Source organism: Meles meles, chromosome 18 (genome assembly GCF_922984935.1).
Source record: "Meles meles chromosome 18, mMelMel3.1 paternal haplotype, whole genome shotgun sequence".
NCBI classification, from domain to species: domain Eukaryota; kingdom Metazoa; phylum Chordata; class Mammalia; order Carnivora; family Mustelidae; genus Meles; species Meles meles.
Window position 1 is genome coordinate 27,312,341 of NC_060083.1, and position 10,649 is coordinate 27,322,989.

Genomic DNA, 10,649 nt, shown 5'->3' on the forward strand with positions numbered 1-10,649 from the left:
ATTTATTTATTTGACAGAGATCACAAGTAGGCAGAGAGGCAGGCAGAGAGAGAGAGGAAGGGAAGCAGGCTCCTCACTGAGCAGAGAGCCCGATTTGGGGCTCAATCCCAGGACCCTGGGATCATGACCTGAGCCGAAGGCAGAGGCTTTAACCCACTGAGCCACCCAGGCACCCCATACCTCAGATATTCTTTAAAGTGGCGTTTAGGAAGCAACTTGGTAGCAGGTTGTGGGGTTGTGCCTGCTATCATCTGACCCTGATGCGATGTCGGAGCTCTCCAGGGGCAATAACACGACATTCAGGCATTCATCCTACTGATGTTCATTGAGTACTTACTATGTGCTGCATGCTCTTCTAGGCATAGGGGAGGAAAACCATGAAAAAAAGGGTCACTTTCAGGGCATCTGGGTGGCTCAGTCAGTTGGGTGTCCAACTCTTGATTTCGGCTCAAATGAAGATCTCAGGGTCCTGAGGTTGAGCCCCTCATCAGGCTCTGCACTGAGTGTGGTTCCTGTTTGAGATTCTCCCTCTGCCCCTCCCCACTTGCTCTCTCTCTCTTTAAAAAAAAAAAAAAGTCCCTTTTCCTATGGATGTTCAACTGGGAGGAGCCAAAGATGATACACAGACGTATACTATGCCAGGTGTGGATGGGTACTAGGACGAAACAAATATCCAAGAAAGGGGGTGGGGAAGGAGGAGGAGTCATTGATCAGGGGATCCCTGTGAGAGACTATATTTGTCTCCTGTGGCTGCTGTCACAAAATACCAGAAATCTCTTCTCTCGCAGCTCTGGAGGCCAGAAGTCCAAAAGCAGTACCACTGGGCCAAAACCAAGATGTTGGCAGGTCATGCACCCTCTGGAGCTTGTAGGGGAGGCTCTGTTGCCTGCCTCTTCTAGCTTCTGGTGGAAGCATCCCCAGCCCCCGCTGCCGAGGTCCTGTCCCCTTCTCTGCAGCGTCCAATCTCCCCCTTCCCCTTCTCATAAGGATACCTGTGAGCACATTCAGGGCCCACTGGATTATCTAAGTCTCCTTAAATCACATCTGCACAGACTCTTTTTTTCCTTTTAAGGTAACATTTACACCTTCCAGGAATTAAGACCTGCTATATTTGGGCATCATCCTATAGCCAGAGACTCTGCCGCAAACCCAGAAGAGAACTTAAGGTGATAGTTGCTTTTGTACAACTTTCTCAATTAAAATTCATGATTTTAATGGAATGGGTGGCTCAGTCAGTTAAGCGTCTGCCTTTGGCTCAGGTCATGATCCCAGCGTGTCCTGGGTCCTGGGATCGAGTCCCGCCAGGCTCCTTGTACAGTGGGGAGTCTGCTTCTCCCTTTCCCTCTGCCCCTCCCCCTACGCCCGCCCTTGGTTGCTCTCTCTCTGTCTTGCGAACAAATAAATGTTTTTTTAAAATTCGTAATTACTTCTCAATACGTATAAATCAAATTACCATGCTACATGCCTTAAGCTTATACAGTTTTATATGTCAATTATTTTTCAATAAAACCAAAAGAAAAAAAGTCATATCCCTAAAACAGATCGCCTTGCCCAGGAAACATGAATGGTCAGGAGAAAGGTGCTTGTTTCTCAATCTTCAGGAAATCTGCTTTCGGCAGGAGCCATACTTGGGAGAAGCTTGACTTAATAAGTAAATGAAAAACTTACACTCACGTTTGTATCACGGAAGCAAAGCAACAGGCTACCACTGTAGTTAGGGTTAACCATTCACCCACCTCTTTGTTCATCTAATAAACATTTGCTGCTGCTGTATAAAGTTGTGGTGGAGAGCTCAGGCTGGTGGGCAGTAAAAATCTAGGTTCAAATCTTGGCTCTGCCACTTACTAGATGTGTGATCTTGGGACGTCCACTTAGGCTCTCTGTTTCCATATCTGCAAATAAGGTTGTCATGAGGATGAAAGGAGATGCAGGGTGCCTCAAGTCCTTTCCCTGGTATAGAGAAAGTATAGAGAAAATGAAATAAGTGTTCATTATTAACCTCCAGTCTGGGCCTTAACCCCACTGTCCCTGTCTCCCCCCGACTAGGGTCTAAGTTCTATGGGAACAGAGACTTGGTGTTTTTTGCTTTTTTTTTTTTTTAAGATTTTATTTATTTATTTGACAGAGATCACACGTAGGCAGAGAGACAGGCAGAGAGAGAGGAGGAAGCAGGGTCCCCACTGAGCAGGAAGCCCGATGTGGGGCTCAATCCCAGGACCCTGGGATCATGACCTGAGCCAAAGGCAGAGGCCTTAATCCACTGAGCCACCCACGCGCCTGAGATGTGGTGTTTTGTTCACCTTTTGGACCCCATCCTTCAGCACCTGGCACCTATTAGGTGCTCAGTAAATGTCTGAATGAATGAATGTGTGCATGTATGTCATGGAGTTTACTAGTCAGATGTCTGGAAAATGACCCATGTCCACCTACCACTACCACAATCTCAAACTCCTCAGACTTCAAAGGAAGGATCAAGTCATTTTTACTATCTTTTTAAGATATTATTTATTTATTTGAGAGAGAGGGAGAGAGAGAGAATCTCCAGCAGACTTCCTACTGGGTGAGGAGCCCGATGTAGGGCTCAATCCCAGGACCCTGAGATCACGACCTGAGTCAAAACTAAGAGTCAAGACACCCAACCAACTGAGCCACCCAGATGTTCCTCACAGTTATTACTTCTATAAATGGGGATAAGGGAGGAAATAGATTAAAAATGGAGGTCCTAGGTAATGTCTCATGGCTAGTGTAATAGTTAAGTAGGGCTAGTTTGGCCAGCTTGGAACCCCTTTTGGCTCCTGACCACGGCACTCAAGAAGGAGAACCAACAACAAATCACTACTATCTTTCCATGGGCCCAATCTCTATACCTCATCTGCAAATATTCTTGTCATCCACGGGAAAATGACCAGATTGCAACCTTCTCAAGCATGGAACTCCTAGGCTATACCTTTCTTCACAAGCCCAGCCCAGGTCTTTATTCCTCTAACTGTATTCTTTGTATGTTTTCATTACCCAAAGCATCTAAATATGGTGGAGAGACGTGTAATAGATTCCCATTCGCTCATTCATTTAACACACCTCTTCCACATTGACTTTGAGCTGGTTTACTGCGGTGGGTATCAGGGGTTCCAAGACGCCCCGAGGGTGTTCTCAACATGGCTGGGGAGACAGACAAATTAGTGGTGATTGAACTGTCGTGTGTAGGTGTGAGAAGGCAGAGTGGTAGGACAATGGAAGCAATTCTGTTTAGATAGAAATCAGAGAAGTTTCTTTGAAAGACACTTGAACTACGTCATAAAGAATGAGTGCCAGTTCACCAGATGGAGGGGGAATGGGGGAGACTTTCCACATCGAGGGACCACAACATGCAAAATGAGTGTCCAAATCAATGAGTTCCCACTGTTGTCTGAGCCCAGACCTTCTGTCTTCTGCATGCCTGGGACACCTGCCTGAACTTCTCTTGCCCTGGTTCTGTAAATGATGATCTGACACTGTGAAATATGTTCTCCAGGCTGCAAGGTCCTCAGGTCAAGGTAATGGGTCACTAGCCAGCCAGTACCTCCAAGGAGTGGACCAGAGTCTGTAAATCAAATATGCGGACCCCACATCTCAGATGAGCACAGGGAAGGCATGGGGTAAGGCATGTGATGTTTACGTTCAGAAACTGCAAAGCCACTAGCTTGCAAAGTGTCATTACGTCTGCAGGTGGAGGGTAATTTTCTCGTTACTCAAGGACTCTTGATCGGGCTCAGATTGGTCTCTGGGGAATTGCTTTATGACCCAGAGCCGGGCAGTGGTAGATAGGAGATGTGGTTTGCTGGGCAGAAGTTTACAAGGCAGGAAATTGCTTCACTGGGCACAACCATTCATAAGAAACACCTCTGGGAAAAGGAGACTGGGCTCCTGGCAAGTCTGGCCCTGGCCATGTGTTTACATCAGCAACAGCCCATGTTCCTGGTTACACAATGTGGCAGCGTCACTTCGAGTGGGGGGATCTTTGCCCCATGGAGGAATAAACACATTCCTCACTCGCGGTGGAATTAGCAGACCTCACAGACTTTGCAGGGACTCTGGCAGAGGCCCTAATGTCATAGGTAGATGACCCTAAACACGATTAGCTAGACAGCCAAACTTGAGTCCAGATTTGGTTGAATTCCCCTGTCAGTGGTAGCACAGGTTCAGATGAAGGTACTGAAGGACTGAAGGGTAGAAAAGTGTGACACTCTTTTGTCAGGCAGTCGCCAAAGCTACACTGGGTGTCTTAGGAACAATCCAGGTGCTGGCAGAGGGGTCATTGGTCAGTCTTTGGGGAGGAGGGGGACAGGGCTATGGGTTGTTTGCATACATTCCAAAGCCCATGTGTCCATTGTCCCACGAGCTCAGAGCTGAGGTTCGGAGCCCAGAGCTTTTCTGCACAGGAGCCATCAGATCTGCACCTGTTACGGGGAGGGAAGATAAGGGGCAGTGGCCGTGTCTCCAGAACCGTGGGGGTCTGTCTGGCAAGTTGCTGGAAGCATCCAACCCAGCACTGCTCATTAGAATCAAGGGTCACACCCTCCTCGGCCTACTCCTACCCACCCCCTTGGTGACCCCATCTCGGTCTGGGTAGGTGGGCACGAAGGAACTGCTTCCCTTCTCTGAGGCCTCAGTTTATATATCTGTGAAATGGGGGACTTCCTTTGCTACTAAGTGTTGCAGCTCCAAAGCGAGGATCCAGTGAGATCCTGAATTTCCTTGCCCTCAAGTGTGTTTGCACACCCAGGGTTTGGTGCATTTTTCTGGCACAGTTGGGCAGGTGGGCAGACTTAGAGGAGAATCCTGTATTATGTTTTCTTACCTTCATAGGAGAAGATGCAGATGGTAAATCCGCCGTTGCCTCTGACTTAGTCCAGAACCTGCTGTTCGTGTACTTATTCTTCCCAACAGAACATTCCGGGGCAGGAGCAGCTAGCAGGCTGCAGAAGGCCCTGGGCCGGCCCTCTCTGAGGTTCTTTCACTTCCTTGGAGATTATTTGTTTAATTCTGTCTGCCATTTGTAAGTTCCTCTTTTTTTGTAGCTTTATGGCTTTTATTAACATAAATATGACATGCATATAAGCTGTCTATTCATTTACTTGCCTGCATAGCCTGGCATTGGGATTGGTGACTCTGATGGCCAGCTGGGCTGCTCTTTCCACGGTGGCTTTGCGGTTCTTGGAGGAGACGTTGTGAGCAATCTCTGCACAGTAAGATTTGTTCCACGTGACATTGTGGAGTAGGAACTTCAGAAGCCACTGGGCAGTATGTGCTTTGTTTTCCTGTTGCTCCCATTACCATCGCTGGGCATCAAGATCTGGTCGCTGAATCTTCTGTGCACCCTGTTGTCAATGCCGCTGGATTTTCACCAGTTGAACTTAATTTTGACATATTGGTCTGTCTGGTGCCAGACAAATGGCTTGGTCCTCTTTTTAACAAGCTTGGGCTTCCCCAGAGGTCTAAGGGTGGCCATGTCGCCCTAAAGAGGTCCAGACCATGTCCCTCTTGGTCACTGTTCTAGCTCCACTATTTCACAAGAGTGAATAAACACGTGTGTAAATGCAGGTATGAATAAATCAATGGGTTGCATTTTTTTAAAATTTGAAAACCACTGATATCCTGAATCCATAACAACGTACAGTGGACTTCGGATCACTGAGCTTCTACCTTGTCAGATAAACAGCAGCCTTGATTCTTGGTTTCCTTTTACTGATGGAACAGTTATATCAGGGAAAGCAAGGTGGGATACAGAGTAAAGCCCACCAAGGGCACAAGGGCAATTCCTAGCCTGTTAGGTAATTAGGTCCTGAAGTATCCCCTTTAGGAGTTGTTTTCAAGCCCCTTAGGGCTCACGCTGCTACTGCCTGCCCTGCCCATTCCTGGTTCTGCAAAAAGGTTTAGAGTCACTGTCCCTAGACATTTGGGGAAGAGTGTTACAGGCCACCTGACCTCCAGGTCCTGCAAGAAGAACCAGGATAAGACCAGAAGGGAAGGGATGGTCCTGTGGGTCAGCCCGGAGGAGTGTGTGGCCAGGGCAGCATAGGACAAACTCAGAGGAGTGTTTTGGTATCAAGGGCATGGCCATGGAAGTAGGTCAGGGACCCACTTCAGGATGGTACCCCTGAATGTGGTGTGTGTGTTTATGGGTCTGACGTCCTAAAAGTCATGCTTCACAAACTGGGACATAGGGCAGTGAGCCACAGAGAGCACAAAAGTCGTAGGAAAAATAGCTCATCTTCTCTGGGCATCAATTTTATTCAGAAATAAGTAATTTTAACTGCATCTTTTTTTAAATATAAAAGCAAATGCATGATCATGGTGCAAAATTTGTACACATTTTTGAGATAAAATACGGGGCTTCAAAGAAATCTGTTTGCAGTGATCTGAAACCCTACATCGCTTGCGAAGCACGAATTCACTCTTTTCTGCCATTAATGGGGCTTCAGTAGAAACAGTTTCAGAAGCACCCCCCTAAAAGAGCTGTGCAGAAAATGCCACCCATTGATGATACCCCCACCATCCATGCATGATGCTAGACCCCCACTCCAAGCAGAGCGGGTGACCTTGATGAGACAATGGCATTGCTACAGCAACAGCCTCTCCCATCGTCTGGGCTGACCCTCGGATTCTGAGAGATCAGCTTGCTGTCCTTCTTCTCCCAGGTTCTCAGAGACATCCATGGCCTGTCCTAGAAGAGGAGTTCCACTCCCATTATCATTTCCTCTCTTTCCCGAGGCCAGCACGGATAAGCCACTCCGTTAAGGTGGGTTAGGATGAGCTGAACTCCAGACAGACACCTGCACCTCCTCCTTCCTTCCTCCTGAGGGCAGTGGCAGCTCTGGCTGCTGATCCATGGGGAGCCCAAACCTAACCGCAAGACCCACCTAACATGCGGTGGGGGCAAGTTTTACTTCCTCTGTGCCCAGACTACCAGCTTAAGGAATTCATTCCAAATAGAGACACTACTTTTTTTTTTTTTTTTTACTTTTATTCACCTTTTTGAGACGAGGACACTGACATGACACAGGAAAAAGCTAGACAGTGAGTTAATATCTCTACTCTGAATACGCAGAGATCCCCAGTGAACCGGGTCTGGGTCTGGGGTTATCTGCTTAAGTTTACTCTTCGTCAAACTTTGGTTACCAAAGCAGATTCCCTGGGGCCCCCAGTTCCAGCTCCCTCCTGTGACCTCCTGGCAAGGGAACTCCTCTAGGTCTCCCGGACTCCGGGCAAGCCCCTGAAAGTGGGAATGATGTCTAATTAATCTTTGTGCCGCCTCCTGCTTAGCAGGGTCTTTGCCCATGAGACTCCCCCAGGAAATATTTCCTGGTGATGAGTATGACAGCAATTTACCAGATAGTTCTGAGTCGTTTACCAAGTAATTGTGTTCTGCGCAGTCTGCTGGGCATACAGATTCAATGACAAATAAGAAACACTCTCTTTCCTCAAGGGGCTTGTGGCTTAGCAGGGAAAGCTACCCTCCCAGACAGTACAAGCGCTTCCTGTGCTGTAGCCAGAGCGCCCAGCAGCTAACCTAGAAACCTCTAAAGCCATTGAGGTGGGCTTGGCCTCCCACAGCTGCAATCAGGGGGGAACCAAAAGGAGAGTGGCGTTGGCTGTCCTTCCACAATCACAGGAATGCCCAGAGCGGGTGGGCTGGAGGGTGACCTCCCCATTACCCTGTAGGAAAGTGAGACCAGACTCACACCTGTTGAGACAGTTACCTCCCATTGGCCCATTGGCCCATGTTTGCAGAGGACAATTGGAGAACGCAGGGGAGGAAGGGGATGGGTCACAAGGAGGTGAGCCTCCTTTCTGATGCACCACAAGCATCAGCATGGAGACAGGGCAGCTGTGCTAAGAGGATTTATAACTCCAGATTTCCAGGTCTTATCAACAAGCTCTTTCTCAATCGTAATATTGGGGGGAGTAGGGGGGGCAGGAAGGCAGGGACAGACTAGAGAGGGGCATTGTGGGGAGGGGAGAATCTGGCAGAAGTGTGCACATCTGGATGTAGCAAATAGAGGAGTTCAGAGGGGAGGGAGAGCAGGAAGAGTGAGGAGAGAGGCAGGGGCGGGGGAAGCTGTTCATGGCCAATATTCATATAGGATATTGAACCGGTTAATAATAATGCTTGATCCCTTGTCTTGTTCCCTGTGGTTCAGGCCTGAAAGGCCGTCAACCTGCTTTGGAACACAGTGAAATCCTGAGGCAAGCCCAGAGAGCCAGCCCAGGGGGAGCACTGTCTTACCCAGGTTTCTACTCTCCAGAAGTTTCTCCCCACCCCCAGAGGTCCTCACTCAGTGCATTTTATTGCTTGGGGGAGGGGCCAGGGGGGTAGGGTTTCTGGTCATACCTGGAGCTTCTGAGGCAGAGGCACAGCAGAATGGGGAAAGGCAAAATGGCCGCCTTGTGCTGCTTCGGTGGTCAAGGGGAGAAGGGAAGAAGGAGACTCTGTAAGTGGCAATGGCGGGCCCGTGGCCACTGAAGGCCCCAATGCTGCCTTTAGGTGCCTCTTTCTCCCTCCAGTCTTCTCCTGCTGTTCATTCTTACCTGATGCCACCTGAATAAAAACATGGCCCAAGGGAAGTAGCACATTCTGCAGTTTGCCCCTGGCCACACCCCAGCTGACTACCTCGAAGGGCAGGGACTTCCCTGGCAGGCCTCCTCTGGACTCAGCCCCGAGTCTGCATTCAGCTCCCAAGTAGGACCGCAGACTCAGCAAGGCTTGAAAACAGCCCTCTGAGGACCCCGGGAGCAGGCCTCCCTCCTCCAGCTTCCCCACTGAAACATCAAATGCAGCAGACCTGGGTGGGAGGGTGGAGTTAACAAACAGCCAGGCTTGGGGGAGGCAGCTCCTTCAGACTCACCACTCCAGCCTGAGCACATCCCCCCTGGGACTTCAAAGCCAGCGGCTTGTTTGCCTGGCCACAGAGCAGCAATATTGCTTTCCCTTTTGACCTAAGAAGGCATCCCTCCATTGTTGCAAGAGGACGGCTGGCCAGAGGGGGCAGCAGAGAGCATGGGACCCTTCCATGGGGGCTGAGAAGTGAGCACTGTAGCTGCCTGCCCTGCAAGTCCCAGACAGGGGATGTGTTGAGAAGGCCTGAAAGGCCCCTGGATACACCTCTGGAAGGACTGTCCCAGCCAGGAATCGGTCTGAGAGGGCAGGCTCCACCCCACCACAGGCTGGTGGAACTGGCCATAAAATTGTCCCCAGGAATGGAAACTGCAGCCCCATGCACTAGCTGCTCACTTGAAGGCAGCCCTTGGTTCCAGGAATTGCTCGCCACGAACGTGGTGGTATAGTGTGTGTGTGTGTGTGTGTGTGCTTGTCCATGCCGTGTATACGTGTGTCCCTACACGTATGTGTGCTCGGGAATGTGCATAGCCCAGTGATCCCAGACACCGGCCTGTGGTTTTCTCGGAATCACGCCCTTGACTCACATTCTGAAAGCAAACGTTTATGCTTGATCTGAATGCAAGACCAGAGAATGGTATATGAGAAACAGTAAATTAATCCAGCCAATCAGCACAAGGAATGGAGAAACCCATCTTAGGACTTGCTGAAGCCTTACTTACCCTTTAACTTCCTTCTGCCAGGTCAATGATGAAACACTCATGTTTTCAGGGATCCTCAAAGAGGCATGAAAAGTCTTCCCAGACTGTAGCATCCAGCATACTGGTAGACCTTTAACAAGATGGTAATAATAATGACAAAGATGACTTTTGGTAATAATGATGACGGTGATGATTTTTTCCCTGAAGAATGCCCCCACCCCCACATTCTCCATCCCCTATGGAAGAGGATACTGAGAGTGTCTAGGCTTTTTCTGAAGAGATGGCCCCACAGTAGACGCACTGCAGTGTAAGGGAAGTTGAGGGGACACTCGAGTCACCCAGAGCTGGGTTCACATCCTAATTCTGTCATTTATAGCCTGCATGACCCCGAGGACATGATTTAACACTTAGATCTCACATTTCTTCATCTATAAAGGGGCTGAAGCTTACTTGAAGATCCTATCCTTGGAAAGGAATGTCGCTGGTGATTATGACTAGAGGAAATTATTTGGTGAAGGAACCAGCTGGGGTGGGAACTCAGGTCTGGGGCTGCAGGTCCATGGGCATCCACAGCAGGTCCCTTCCCCATCTAAAGACACAGCACCTATGGTGGTTCAGAGCCCAGACACCACAAAGGGGCGGCCAGAGTCCAATCCCACACATAGCTTTCAGCTGCATGACCTTGGGCATGACACTTAATCCCCGTGCCTCAGTTTCCTTACCTGTAAAACAATGATAATAGTGTCTACCGCAAAGGACTGTTGCCAAGACAAAAAGAGTTAAGATACATCAAGTACTTAGCTCTTAGAAAATGGATGACAGGTACCTTTTTTTTGTTTTCATGTGTTCAAAGGAAGTCAGCAGTAGCTTTCGTTTAAGGCAAAAAAAAAAAAAAAAGGAAAAAGAAAAAATTGGGGGTTTAAAGAAAAGCATCAGTAGGAGCCTGGTTGAAGGATTTATATTTTTAGAAGGGAAATACAGTGCAGATATCTATATCTGTTTTTAAAGAAGTTTGGGGAGGTTAAGTTTTAAAGCTAGCTTGGGGCTCATTTCCCAGGTTTAAAGTAATTTGG

At 48.7% G+C, this 10,649-nt stretch overlaps 1 pseudogene; it reads right to left on the reverse strand.

Annotated features, from left to right (window-relative positions):
- Positions 1–5,087: 5,087 nt before the first annotated feature.
- LOC123928878 lies at positions 5,088–5,488 on the reverse strand (annotated as a pseudogene).
- Positions 5,489–10,649: the final 5,161 nt, after the last annotated feature.